Consider the following 15,585-nt stretch of genomic DNA (forward strand, 5'->3'; position numbering starts at 1 on the left):
CAGATTGTTTATGGAGTCGTTGACCTTCATTGGCCTGAATTAGCCCCGCCCCTTCTTCTCATTGGTTTTCCCTTTTTTCTGCTATAGCTTTTGAATGGTTTGACATAGGAAGTCGTGGGTGGTGTCTTTTCTGATATGCTTATGGGGGGCGGTGGCCGTGAGTGCGAGGGCCCGTTCATCGCTGCTTGCAGCTTTAATTAGGGCCCGAGCACTTGCAGTGCGAAGGCCCTATTGTATTTGCAGGAATTTTTATTATTATTATTAGGGCCCGAGCACCTTCAGTGCGAAGGCCCTATTGTATCTGTAGGAATTTTTTTTTTTTTTTTTCTTTCTTTTTTCTTCTGACGAAAGGAGGGCCTTTTTGCCCCCCTAAACGTCCCCAAAAAGTCACCAAATTTTGCACGCAAGTCAGGCCTGGCGAAAAATTTGATATTTAATGGTTTACATTAATGGGCGTGGCAAAATGGCTCAACAGCGCCCCCCGGAAAACTTTGTGCCTCAAGCCCCAGAATGCGGTATGTCGTACACGCACGAAAATCGGTACACACCTGTATCATGGCGCAACTGAAAGAAAAGTCTCTTGGCGTCATGCCCGAAACCGAACAGGAAGTCGGCCATTTTGAATTAGTTGTGTCATTTTGGCGAAATTTATGCCATTCCTTCGAAAGTTAATTCAGCCCGAACCGTAACGTGCACCCAAGTGTGTTATACATCAAAATGTGCGTCTCCATCCTGCGACTACACGCATTACTTTTCTCTTTCAAAAGCGTTACCGTGGCGACGCTAGACGCCAAAAAGCGCGGCCACCCTTCATCTGGTTGGTTCAGACAGAAAAAACTTTGCGCCTCAAGCCCCATAATACGGTTTGACGTACATGAACGAAAATTGGTACACTCCTGTATCATGTCGCAACTAAAAGAAAAGTCTCTTGGCGCCATGGCCGAAACCGAACAGAAAGTCGGCCATTTTGAACATTCTGAATTAATTGTGTAATTTTGGAGCACTATATGCCATTCCTTCGAGAGTTAATTCAGCCCGAACCGTATCGTGAACCCAGATGTGTTATACATCAAAATGTGCGTCTCCATCCTGCGACTACACGCATTACTTTTCTCTTTCAAAAGTGTTACCGTGGCGACGCTAGACGCCAACAAGCGCACCCCCCCTTCATCTGATTGGTCCATATTTGATAGTTCCCCAAAAGGCACCAAATTTGGCATGCAAGCCAGGCCTGGCGATAAATTTGATCTTTCATGGTTTGCATTAAGGGGCGTGGCAAAATGGCTCAACAGCGCCCCCCGGAAAACTTTGTGCCTCAAGCCCCACAATACGGTTTGACGTACATGCACGAAAATCGCTACACACCTGTATCATGTCACAACTAAAAGAAAAGTCTCTTGGCGCCATGGCCGAAACCGAACAGGAAGTCGGCCATTTTGAATAAATTGTGTCATTTTGGCGAAATTTATGCCATTCCTTCGGCAGTTAATTCAGCCCGAACCGTAACGTGCACCCAGGTGTGTTATACATTAAAATGTGCGTCTACATCCTGCGACACCACGCATTACTTTTCTCTTTCAAAAGTGTTACCGTGGCGACGCTAGATGCCAAAAGGCGCGCCCCCCCTTCATGTGATTGGTCCATATTTGATAGTTCTCCAAAAGTCACCAAATTTTGCATGCAAGCCAGACTTGGCGATAAATTTTATATTTCATGGTTTGCATTAATGGGCGTGGCCTAACGGCTCAACAGCGCCCCCTAGAATACTTTTATCTGCCATAACTTTTTAATGGTTTGACATAGAGAGTCGTGGGTGGTGTCATGGGACTCTGTAATGAGTCCTTAAGCTTCGTTGGCCTTAATTAGCCCCGCCCCTTCTTCTGATTGGTTGTCCCGATTTCCTGCTATAACATTGGAATGGTTTGACATAGAGAGTCGTGGGTGGTGTCATCAGATTTTTTATGGAGTCCTTGACCTTCATTGGCCAGAATTAGCCCCGCCCCTTCTTCTGATTGGTTGTCCCTTTTTTCTGCTATAACTTTTTAATGGTTTGACATAGGAAGTCGTGGGTGGTGTCATGGGACTTTGTACTGAGTTCTTAAGCTTCGTTGGCCTTAATTAGCCCCGCCCCTTCTTCTGATTGGTTGTCCCGATTTTCTGCTATAACTTTGGAATGGTTTGACATAGAGAGTCGTGGGTGGTGTCATCAGATTCTGTATGGAGTCCTTGACCTTCATTGGCCTGAATTAGCCCCGCCCCTTCTTCTGATTGGTTGTCCCTTTTTTCTGCTATAACTTTTGAATGGTTTGACATAGGAAGTCGTGGGTGGTGTTGTTTCTGATATGCTTATGGGGGGGCGGTGGCTGTGAGTGCGAGGGCCCGTTCATCGCTGCTTGCAGCTTTAATTATTATTATTATTATTATTTTCCTGACAAAGTGAAGGCCTTTTTGCCCCCCTTAACATGCCCAAAAAGTCACCAAATTTTGCACCCTAGTCAGGCCTGGCGAAAAATTTGATATTTAAAGGTTTGCATTAATGGGCGTGGCAAAATGGCTCAACAGCGCCCCCTTGAAAACTTTGTGCCTCAAGCCCCACGATACGGTTTGACGTACATGCACGAAAATCGGTACACACCTGTATCATGGGACAACTTAAACAAAAGTCTCTTGGGGTCATGCCCGAAACCGAACAGGATGTCGGCCATTTTGAATTAGTCGTGACATTTTGGCGAAATTTATGCCATTCCTTCGAAAGTTAATTCAGCCCGAACCGTAACGTGCCCCCAAGTGTGTTATACATCAAAATGTGCGTCTCCCTCCTGCGACCACACGCATTACTTTTCTGTTTCAAAAGCGTTACCGTGGCGACGCTAGACGCCAAAAAGCGCGCCCACCCTTCATCTCGTTGCTTCAGACAGAAAAAACTTTGCGCCTCAAGCCCCATAATACGGTTTGACGTACCTGAACGAAAATCGGTACACTCCTGTATCATGTCGCAACTAAAAGAAAAGTCTCTTGGCGCCATGGCCGAAACCGAACAGGAAGTCGGCCATTTTGAACATTCTGAATTAATCGCGTAATTTTGGAGCAATATATGCCATTCCTTCGAGAATTAATTCAGCCCGAACCGTATCGTAAACCCAGATGTGTTATACATCAAAATGTGCGTCTCCATCCTGCGACTACACGCATTACTTTTCTCTTTGAAAAGTGTTACCGTGGCGACGCTAGACGCCAACAAGCGCACCCCCCCTTCATCTGATTGGTCCATATTTGATAGTTCCCCAAAAGGCACCAAATTTGGCATGCAAGCCAGGCCTGGCGATAAATTTGATATTTCATGGTTTGCATTAATGGGCGTGGCAAAATGGCTCAACAGCGCCCCCCGGAAAACTTTGTGCCTCAAGCCCCACAATACGGTTTGACGTACATGCACGAAAATCGCTACACACCTGTATCATGGCACAACTTAAAGAAAAGTCTCTTGGAGCCATGGCCAAAACCGAACAGGATGTCGGCCATTTTGAATAAATTGTGTCATTTTGGCGAAATTTATGCCATTCCTTCGAGAGTTAATTCAGCCCGAACCGTATCGTGAACCCAGATGTGTTATACATCAAAATGTGCGTCTCCATCCTGCGACTACACGCATTACTTTTCTCTTTCAAAAGTGTTACCGTGGCGACGCTAGACGCCAAAAGGCGCGCCCCCCCTTCATGTGATTGGTCCATATTTGATAGTTCTCCAAAAGTCACCAAATTTTGCATGCAAGCCAGGCCTGGTGATAAATTTGATATTTCATGGTTTGCATTAATGGGCGTGGCCTAACGGCTCAACAGCGCCACCTTGAATACTTTTCTCTGCCATAACTTTTGAATGGTTTGACATAGAGAGTCGTGGGTGGTGTCATCAGATTCTGTATGGAGTCCTTGACCTTCATTGGCCTGAATTAGCCCCGCCCCTTCTTCTGATTGGTTGTCCCTTTTTTCTGCTATAAACTTTGAATGGTTTGACATAGGAAGTCGTAGGTGGTGTCAAGGGACTCTGCAATGAGTCCTTGAGCTTCTTTGGCCTGAATTAGCCCCGCCCCTTCTTCTGATTGGTTGTCCCTTTTTTATAATAAAATCGCCACGAGCCGCCAGTCGCTCTCGCGCTGACTCCCGCTTCCTGATTCAAACGTCTGCCGGCCCCGCCCCCCGACCAATCGGTGGCGAGTAGGGTGATGACGGCCCCGCCTCCCGACCAATCAGTGGCGCGGAGGGTGATGACGGCCCCGCCCCCCGACCAATCGGTGGCGAGTAGGGTGATGACGGCCCCGCCCCCCCGACCAATCAGTGGCGAATAGGGTGATGACGGCCCCGCCCCCCGACCAATCAGCTCCCTGTAATGTGGTGACGTCAGAAATATTCCCAGCTCAGCCCGGTTACAACCTTGGCAGAATGGTTACAGAAAAAGTAATAATTAAAATAGTAGGGTTTTACTAATATTTATAACTTACAAATATTTAAAAAAATTAGAAAAAACAGCTCCAGACTTACATTACTAAATATCGATATGTTGGTCTCTCCTAATTCAGTAGGTCAAATAGAAATGAGAAGCCGAGTCTTAGCTCAGCCAGAGCGTTCCCGTCTTTGGAGTCAGAGATCCGAGTTCGATTCCCGCAGTATCCAGACTTTTTTGTCAGCAATTTTTTTTTTTTCTACATCAATATGTGCGTCCCTGTCCTGCAACGACGCACGTTACTTTTCTCATTTAAAAGCGTTACCGCGGCAACGCTAGACACCAAAAAGTGCGCCCACCCTTCATCTGATTGGTTCAGAGGGAAAAAACTTTGAGCCTCAAGCCCCATAATACGGTTTGACGTACATGAACGAAAATCGGTACACACCTGTATCATGTCGCAACTTAAAGAAAAGTCTCTTGGCGCCATGGCCGAAATTGAACAGGAAGTCGGCCATTTTGAATTAATTGTGTAATTTTGGCGCAATTAATGCCATTCCTTCGGCAATTAATACGGCCCGAACCGTAACGTGCATCCAGGTGACTTATACCTCAAAATGTGCGTCTCCATCTTGCGACTACGCGCATTACTTTTCTCTTTTAAAAGTGTTACCGTGGCGATGCTAGACGCCAAAAAGCGTGCCCCCTTAATCTGATTGGTCCATATTTGATAGTTCTCCAAAAGTCACCAAATTTTGCATGCAAGCCAGGCCTGGTGATAAATTTGATATTTCATGGTTTGCATTAATGGGCGTGGCAAAATGGCTCAACAGCACCCCCCAGAAAACTTTTCTCTGCCATAACTTTTGAATGGTTTGACATAAAGAGTCATGGGTGGTGTCATGGGACTCGGTATTGAGTCCTTGACCATAATTGGTGAAAATTAGCCCCGCCCCTTCTTTTGATTGGTTGTCCCTATTTCCTGCTATAACTTTTGAATGGTTTGACATGGAGAGTCGTGGGTGGTGTCATCAGACTCTGTATGGAGTCCTTGACCTTCATTGGCCTGAATTAGCCCCGCCCCTTCTTGTGATTGGTTGTCCCTTTTTTCTGCTATAACTTTTGAATAGTTTGACATAGGAAGTCGTGGGTGGTGTCATTTCTGATATGCTTATGGGGGGCGGCGGCCGTGAGTGCGAGGGCCCGTTCATCGCTGCTTGCAGCTTTAATTTGTCTTGTTACTTGTATGGATGTTTATTGTATTTTTTTTTTTTGTATTTCCTGTGTTTTTATTCTGTAAGGTGACCTTGGGTGTCGTGAAAGGCGCCTCCAAATAAAATGAATTATTAGGGCCCGAGCACCTTCAGTGCGAAGGCCCTATTGTATTTGCAGGAATTTTTCTTCTTATTATTATTTTTCTTCTGACAAAGTGATGGCCTTTTTGCCCCCCTTAACATGCCCAAAAAGTCACCAAATTTTGCACCCAAGTCAGGCCTGGCGAAAAATTTGATATTTCATGGGTTGCATTAATGGGCGTGGCAAAATGGCTCAACAGCGCCCCCTTGAAAACTTTGTGCCTCAAGCCCCACGATACGGTTTGACGTACATGCACGAAAATCGGTACACACCTGTATCATGTCACAACTTAAAGAAAAGTCTCTGGGCGTCATGTCGAGAAACCGAACAGGAAGTCGGCCATTTTGAATTAATCCTGTCACTTTGGGACAAATTATGCCATTCCTTCGGCAGTTAATTCAGCCCGAACCGTAACGTGCACCCAGGTGTGTTATACATCAAAATGTGCGTCTCCCTCCTGCGACCACACGCATTACTTTTCTCTTTCAAAAGCGTTACCGTGGCGACGCTAGACGCCAAAAAGCGCGGCCACCCTTCATCTGGTTGGTTCAGACAGAAAAAACTTTGCGCCTCAAGCCCCATAATACGGTTTGACGTACATGAACGAAAATTGGTACACTCCTGTATCATGTCGCAACTAAAAGAAAAGTCTCTTGGCGCCATGGCCAAAACCCAACAGGAAGTCGGCCATTTTGAACATTCTGAATTAATTGCGTAATTTTGGGGCAATATATGCCATTCCTTCCAGAGTTAATTCAGCCCGAACCGTATCGTGAACCCAGATGTGTTATACATCAAAATGTGCGTCTCCATCCTGCGACTACACGCATTACTTTTCTCTTTCAAAAGTGTTACCGTGGCGACGCTAGACGCCAACAAGCGCACCCCCCCTTCATCTGATTGGTCCATATTTGATAGTTCCCCAAAAGGCACCAAATTTGGCATGCAAGCCAGGCCTGGCGATAAATTTGATATTTCATGGTTTGCATTAATGGGCGTGGCAAAATGGCTCAACAGCGCCCCCCGGAAAACTTTGTGCCTCAAGCCCCACAATACGGTTTGATGTACATGCACGAAAATCGATAAACACCTGTATCATGGCACAACTTAAAGAAAAGTCTCTTGGAGCCATGGCCGAAACCGAACAGGATGTTGGCCATTTTGAATAAATTGTGTCATTTTGGCAAAATTTATGCCATTCCTTCGGCAGTTAATTCAGCCCGAACCGTAACGTGCACCCAGGTGTGTTATACATCAAAATGTGCGTCTCCATCCTGCGACACCACGCATTACTTTTCTCTTTCAAAAGCGTTACCGTGGCGACGCTAGACGCCAAAAGGCGCGCCCCCCCTTCATGTGATTGGTCCATATTTGATAGTTCTCCAAAAGTCACCAAATTTTGCATGCAAGCCAGGCCTGGCGATAAATTTGATATTTCATGGTTTGCATTAATGGGCGTGGCTAACGGTTCAACAGCGCCCCCTAGAATACTTTTCTCTGCCATAACTTTTGAATGGTTTGACATAGAGAGTTGTGGGTGGTGTCATGGGACTCTGTAATGAGTCCTTAAGCTTCGTTGGCCTTAATTAGCCCCGCCCCTTCTTCTGATTGGTTGTCCCGATTTTCTGCTATAACTTTGGAATGGTTTGATATAGAGAGTCGTGGGTGGTGTCATCAGATTCTTTATGGAGTCCTTGACCTTCATTGGCCAGAATTAGCCCCGCCCCTTCTTCTGATTGGTTGTCCCTTTTTTCTGCTATAAATTTTGAATGGTTTGACATAGGAAGTCATGGGTGGTATCATGGGACCCTGAAATGAGTTCTTAAGCTTCGTTGGCCTTAATTAGCCCCGCCCCTTCTTCTGATTGGTTGTCCCGATTTTCTGCTATAACTTTGGAATGGTTTGACATAGAGAGTCGTGGGTGGTGTCATAAGATTCTGTATGGAGTCCTTGACCTTCATTGGCCTGAATTAGCCCCGCCCCTTCTTCTGATTGGTTGTCCCTTTTTTCTGCTATAACTTTTGAATGGTTTGACATAGGAAGTCGTGGGTGCTGTCATTTCTGATATGCTTATGGGGGGCGGTGGACGTGAGTGCGAGGGCCCGTTCATCGCTGCTTGCAGCTTTAATTATTATTATTATTATTAATTAACTTTCCCAGGGGTCATGACCCTCCCCTGGGGTCTGAGCTTTGGCAGGGGTCAAGTCCAATGGAGTCTGTGTTTCAGGGTAGAAGATGGCCCGGCGCCACAAGGCGTCTCCACTGACAGCAGGAGACCCTTCTCCTCAGCTGGAAAACAGATGAAGGCGTCCTAGATGTCCCTTTCTATCCCTGCCGACACAGCGACCTGCACCTGTAGCCCCACTAACTATCTTCCCCACCGGCAACCCTAACAAGTGGCGATCAGTTGGCTTGGGTGGGTCTTGGCCCTATGCCAAACACCAAGCTCCACTCTCCAGCCCCCTGACACACACTGACTGGCTTTAAGAGATGTTTAAAGTGTGTATAAAGCGAGTGATTGTACCAAAAACTGTACCAAGAACTCAAACCACATAATATGATGTGTTTGGAGTGCATTTCACTGTTGTTGAAAACGTGTAGAATATTTTATGAAAATGTTCTGAGCAATTTACCTTTTTCTCATTTGCATTGATTTATGAAGGTTGTCCTTAAATATTTTACCAGCATTGTAATTACTGTATGAGGGCATAACATCCAGCCTTGAGTAGTTCTGTTTCAAAGATGGCTTTTCATCAAGTGTTTATCTTTTTGTCACCAGACAATGATAAAATAGTAGCATATGCATATGCTCCAAGACACTAAGTAATAATACAAACCCCTTTATAAATCCAATAATTATTATACTGTAGACTGTAGCCAATTAGGTTAGTTAAAACACGGCCAAGCTGGAGAAAACTGACCAAATATTTGAACTTTTATGTATGAGCCAATAGCTCATACTTAAGTATACATCACCCTGGAAGGCCACTAAAGTTTGTTTGGACACTTTGGAATAAAAGAAAAGTAATAAATAAAATAATTGTTGAATTTTTGAGCCATAGCTAAGCAAGATATGTTCTCAGAGCCGGCCCAAGGCATAAGCGAACTAAGCAGCTACGTAGGGCCCTTTGACCACTAGGGGGTCCCCAAGAGTTAAAAAATAAAATAAAAAATAAAATTGTTTTTTTATGTGTGAGTGATGATTCATACATTATCAAAGGCATGTTATTGTACAAAAACACAATAATTAATATTATAATAATAATAATAATAATAATAATAATAATAATAATAATAATAATAATAATAATAATTAAAGCTGCAAGCAGCGATGAACGGGCCCTCGCACTCACGTCCATCGCCCCCCATAAGCATATCAGAAATGACACCACCCACGACTCTCTATGTCAAACCATTCAAAAGATATAGCAGAAAAAAGGAACAACCAATCAGAGGAAGGGGCGGGGCTAATTCAGGCCAATGAAGGTCAAGGACTCATTACAGAGTCCCATGACACCACCCACAACTTCCTATGTCAAACCATTCAAAAGTTATGGCAGAGAAATGTATTCTAGGGGGCGCTGTTGAGCCGTTAGGCCACGCCCATTAATGCAAACAATTAAATATCAAATGTATCACCAGGCCTGGCTTGCATGCAAAATTTGGTGACTTTTGGAGAACTATCAAATATGGACCAATCAGATGAAGGGGACGAGCGCTTTTTCACGTCTAGCGTCGCCACGGTAACACTTTTGAAAGAGAAAAGTAATGTGCGTCGTCGCAGGAAAGAGACGCACATCTTGATGTAAAAAAAACACAAAATTTGCTTACAAAGATTTCAGCATCCTGCCAGGCTCGAACTCCCAACCACCGGCATCAAAGACCGCAATGATCTGGTTGAGCTATATCTCAGCTGATACCTCACTTTGACTTACTGGCTTAGGACAGACCAAGATAGCGATATAATGTTTGGAACTTTTTTTTCCTAATTTTTTAAACATTTGTAAGGTATAAATATTAGTAAAACACTACTATTTTATTATTACTTTTTCTGTAAGCATTCTACCGAGGTTCTAACCGGGCTGAGCACGGGACTATTTCTAACGTCACCACATTACAACAGCTGATTGGTCGGGGGGCGGGGCCGTCATACCCTACTCGCCACTGATTGGTCGGGGGGCGGGGCCGTCATCACCCTACTCGCCACTGATTGGTCGGGGGGCGGGGCCGGCAGACGTTTGAATCAGGAAGCGGGAGTCAAACCATTAAAAAGTTATAGCAGAAAAAAGGGACAACCAATCAGAAGAAGGGGCGGGGCTAATTAAGGCCAACGAAGCTTAAGGACTCATTACTGAGTCCCATGACACCACCCACAACTTCCTATGTCAAACCATTCAAAAGTTATGGCAGATAAAAGTATTCTAGGGGGCGCTGTTGAGCCGTTAGGCCACGCCCATTAATGCAAACCATGAAATATCAAATGTATCGCCAAGTCTGACTTGCATGCAAAATTTGATTACTTTTGGAGAACTATCAAATATGGACCAATCAGATGAAGGGGGGGCGCGCCTTTTGGCGTCTAGCGTCGCCACGGTAACACTTTTGAAAGAGAAAAGTAATGCGTGTAGTCGCAGGATGGAGACACATATTTTGATGTATAACACATCTGAGTTCACGTTACGGTTCGGGCTGAATTAATTCTCGAAGGAATGGCATAAATTTTGCCAAAATGACACAATTTATTCAAAATGGCCGACATCCTGTTCGGTTTCGGCCATGGCTCCAAGAGACTTTTCTTTAAGTTGTGCCATGATACAGGTGTGTACCGATTTTCGTGCATGTACGTCAAACCGTATTGTGGGGCTTGAGGCACAAAGTTTTCCGGGGGGCGCTGTTGAGCCATTTTGCCACGCCCATTAATGCAAACCATGAAATATCAAATTTATCGCCAGGCATGGCTTGCATGCCAAATTTGGTGCCTTTTGGGGAACTATCAAATATGGACCAATCAGATGAAGGGGGGGTGCGCTTGTTGGCGTCTAGCGTCGCCACGGTAACACTTTCGAAAGAGAAAAGTAATGCGTGTAGTCGCAGGATGGAGACGCACATTTTGATGTATAACACATCTGGGTTCACGATACGGTTCGGGCTGAATTAACTCTCGAAGGAATGGCATATATTGCTCCAAAATTACGCAATTAATTCAGAATGTTCAAAATGGCCGACTTCCTGTTCGGTTTCGGCCATGGCGCCAAGAGACTTTTCTCTTAGTTGCGACATGATACAGGTGTGTACCGATTTTCGTTCATGTACGTCAAACCGTATTATGGGGCTTGAGGCGCAAAGTTTTTTCTGTCTGAACCAACCAGATGAAGGGTGGGCGCGCTTTCTGGCGTCTAGCGTCGCCACGGTAACGCTTTTGAAAGAGAAAAGTAATGCGTGTGGTCGCAGGAGGGAGACGCACATTTTGATGTATAATACACCTGGGTGCACGTTACGGTTCGGGCTGAATTAACTGCCGAAGGAATGGCATAAATTTCGCCAAAATGACACGATTAATTCAAAATGGCCGACTTCCTGTTCGGTTTCGGGCATGACGGCAAGAGACTTTTCTTTAAGTTGTCCCATGATACAGGTGTGTACCGATTTTCGTGCATGTACGTCAAACCGTATCGTGGGGCTTGAGGCACAAAGTTTTCAAGGGGGCGCTGTTGAGCCATTTTGCCACGCCCATTAATGCAAACCATGAAATATCAAATTTTTCGCCAGGCCTGACTTGGGTGCAAAATTTGGTGACTTTTTGGGCATGTTAAGGGGGCCAAAAAGGCCATCACTTTGTCAGAAGAAAAATAATAATAACTAGAAAATTTCTGGAGATTTTGATATGGGCATGCCCTACCGCCCATTCGAGCCCTCTCGCTGCTCTGGTTTGGGGCTGCAGTGTTTGTGTTCGGGGCGGTTTTATGTCAGTTTGAGGTGTTTACGGTTGTATTTCATTCATTCCTGTGCTCCCAATAGCTATTAATGGGGCGCGCTTTTTGCCGTCTAGCGTACCCACGGTAACGCTTTTGACTGAGAAAAGCAATGGCCATCGAGGCACGATGGAGACGCATCCAACGATGTATGCCATGCATGGGTGCACGTTCCGGTTCAGGCTACGTTAACGGATAGGTTTTTTTTCCACCATGGTTTTAAAAAACCCATCCGAATGAATGGGGCCATTTGGCATGGATTTTACATTAAACTTTCCTTAAATCACAGCTTCATGAAATTTTAATACGTTGAAGGTCACAGCGTGCCGAGTCAGGGAACATTTGTATGATGTCTCTACGATAATCTGTTGCCTAGCAACAAGCGTCCAAAGTCAAACGGAAATTTAAAAAAAATGAAAGGTCAATATCACAAAAACTTTAAAAAATGGCATAATGAGGTTCTAGGCTCCGTTAGTGCCAATCGGGCCGAGTGTTTGAAAGTTTGAACTATGTCTCTACGATAAAGTCCGGCCGAGCAATAAGCGTCTGAATTTTCGCCTTTTTTTTGGCTTTTTGGCATCTAGCGTTGCCACGGTAGCACTTTTGACTGAAAAAAGTAATGCCCATCGAGGCACGATGGAGACGCATCCAACGATATATGCCATGCATGGGTGCACATTGCGGTCCGAGCAGTATTAACAGATTGTTCATTCACATGCTCTCCCATACAAATGCATAGGTTTTTGTTGCCATGGTAACAAGCCCCATAGGATAGAATGGGACAATTTGGCTTTAATATCTCAAAAGCTGTAAACGACAGCGTAATGAGACCTCAGTATGTTGTAGTCCACATCAACCTGAGTCTTTTAACGTTGGAACAAAGTCTCTGCGATACCGCGTTGCCGCGCAACAAGCATCCGAAGTTCCGTTAGCATCAAAATGAACAATGTGGAATATCTCAAAAACCGTAATAGCAAGCATGACGAGACTAAAATATGTTGCAGTACAAAGCGTCCCGGGTTTGTCAATGTTGTAATGATGTCTGTACGATAAACCGTTGCCTAGCAACAAGCGTCCAAAATAAAATAGATTTTTTTTTTAAATTGAAAGTTAAATATCGCAAAAACCGTAATAAGTAGCATGATGAAGTTTTATGGTCCTTTAGTGACTATCGGGCCGAGTGTTTGAAAGTTTGAACGATGTCTCTACGATAAAGTTCGGCCGAGCAATAAGCGTGGGAATTTTCGCCTTTTTTTTTGCTTTTTGGAGACGCATCCAACGATGTATGCCATGCATGGGTGCACGTTGCGGTTCGGGCCGTATTAACGGACGAAAAAAAGTGCGGAATAAGAATAATAACTAGACAAAATTCCCCGGGAAATTTTGAAGTGCCACGGACTACTGCCGGATGATCGCGGGGCTTATTTGCACCCATGAAGGTCAAGGACTCGATACTTAGTCATTTGACACCACCCATGACTCTCTATGTCAAACCATTCAAAAGTTATTACAGAAAATATGTAATAGGCTAATAGAACCGCTAACAAGACCGCTAACGGGACCGATAACGGGATAGCTAACAGAACCGCTAACGGAACCTCTAACGGGATCGCTAACTGAACCGCTAACGGGATCGCTAAAGGGACTGCTAACGGGACCGCTAACCGAGCCGCTAATGGAATCGCTAACCGAGCCGCTAACAACCGCTAACGGAACCGCTAACGGGACCGCTAACGGGACCGCTAACGGGACCGCTAATGGGATCGCTAACGGAACCGCTAACGGAACCGCTAACGGGACCGCTAACGGGACCGCTAACGGGACCGCTAACGGGACCGCTAACGGGATCGCTAACGGGATCGCTAACGGAGCCGCTAATGGGGTCGCTAACGGGACCGCTAACAACCGCTAACGAAACCGCTAACAGTACCGCTAACAGAACCGCTAACTGAACCGCTAACGGGATCGCTAACGGGATCGCTAACGGGACCGCTAACCGAGCCGTTAACGGAATCGCTAACCGAGCCGCTAACAACGGCTAACGGGACCGCTAACGGGACCGCTAATGGGATCGCTAACGGAACCGCTAACGGGACCGCTAACGGGACCGCTAACGGGATCGCTAACGGGATCGCTAACGGAGCCGCTAATGGGGTCGCTAACGGGACCGCTAACAACCGCTAACGGAACCGCTAACAGGACCGCTAACAGAACCGCTAACTGAACCGCTAACGGGATCGCTAACGGGATCGCTAACGGGACCGCTAACCGAGCCGCTAACGGAATCGCTAACCGAGCCGCTAACAACCGCTAACGGAACCGCTAACGGGACCGCTAACGGGACCGCTAACGGGACCGCTAACGGGATCGCTAACGGGACCGCTAACGGGACCGCTAACGGGACCGCTAACGGGATCGCTAACGGGACCGCTAACCGAGCCGCTAACGGGATTGCTAACGGGATCGCTAACAACCGCTAACGGAACCGCTAACAGGACCGCTAACAGAACCGCTAACTGAACCGCTAACGGGATCGCTAACGGGATCGCTAACGGGATCGCTAACGGGACCGCTAACCGAGCCGCTAACGGAATCGCTAACCGAGCCGCTAACAACCGCTAACGGAACCGCTAACGGGACCGCTAACGGGACCGCTAACGGGATCGCTAACGGAACCGCTAACGGGACCGCTAACGGGACCGCTAACGGGATCGCTAACGGGATCGCTAACGGGACCGCTAACCGAGCCGCTAACGGGATTGCTAACGGGATCGCTAACAACCGCTAACGGGACCGCTAACGGGATTGCTAACGGGGTCGCTAACTGGACCGCTAACGGGATCGCTAACTGGACCGCTAATGGGATCGCTAACAGGACCGCTAACAGAACCGCTAACGGGACCGCTAACACCAATAACACTACCATCCCATAATAAACACCTACCATCCCATAATAACACTAACATCCTATAAAAACACCTGCCATCCCATAATAACACTAACATCCTATAAAAACACCTGCCATCCCATAATAACACTAACATCCTATAAAAATAAAATGGGGATCATGTAAGGTCAGGGTTCAGATTCCTCCATTATCCAAGGTAAAGTATTATGAAGTCTGCATTGATGTGTCATGTGACCAGTTCTGGGTCACATGACCCGGAAGTATGGTAGTGTATATTGTATTGGAATGACTCAGCTAGTTTTTTGGATTTGACAAGCCTCAAATAACTTCACCTTGTAATCAAACTGTAGCTCCTATCAGAAAAACAAAGACATCGTGAGAGAGACAGAACCCGGAAGATTCTGACAATCTTAATTTTATTCAGATATTCCTTAAAATGTGTTAGTAACGGCAATTCGAAAACAAAAATGAGATTTTTTTGAAGAAAACTTCATTTAACATGGGAGTCAATGAAGAGACAGACAGGAATTGGCGTGTCTGTTGGCTCCACCGTTAAAATTTTGTGCACACCACGCCTGTGAAAGTCACATTTTATAAATCACAACACCTATGTCTATATTCTGACCAAAAATGATCTGTCTACCTTTTACGGTTTGGTCGTGACCTCGAGTTACAAATAAGAAATCATGTTTTTTTTTCAGTGTAACTACACTCTAGCAAACTGACTCCCGTGCTCTAGATTTGAAAAAAAGTGATTTCCAGACCTCGCTTGAGGGCTCATATCTTGAAAAGTGTACATTTTAGGAAAAAACAGTCCGGGGTTTAGAGAGAGAAGAGAAGTTTTCCTCCGTTTTGAAGTTTGAATGACGTTTCTACGTGCAAGTATGAGAAAGATACGTGACTCTGAAA

The sequence above is a fragment of the Cololabis saira genome, chromosome 18 (assembly GCF_033807715.1).
Source record: "Cololabis saira isolate AMF1-May2022 chromosome 18, fColSai1.1, whole genome shotgun sequence".
NCBI lineage: Eukaryota > Metazoa > Chordata > Actinopteri > Beloniformes > Belonidae > Cololabis > Cololabis saira.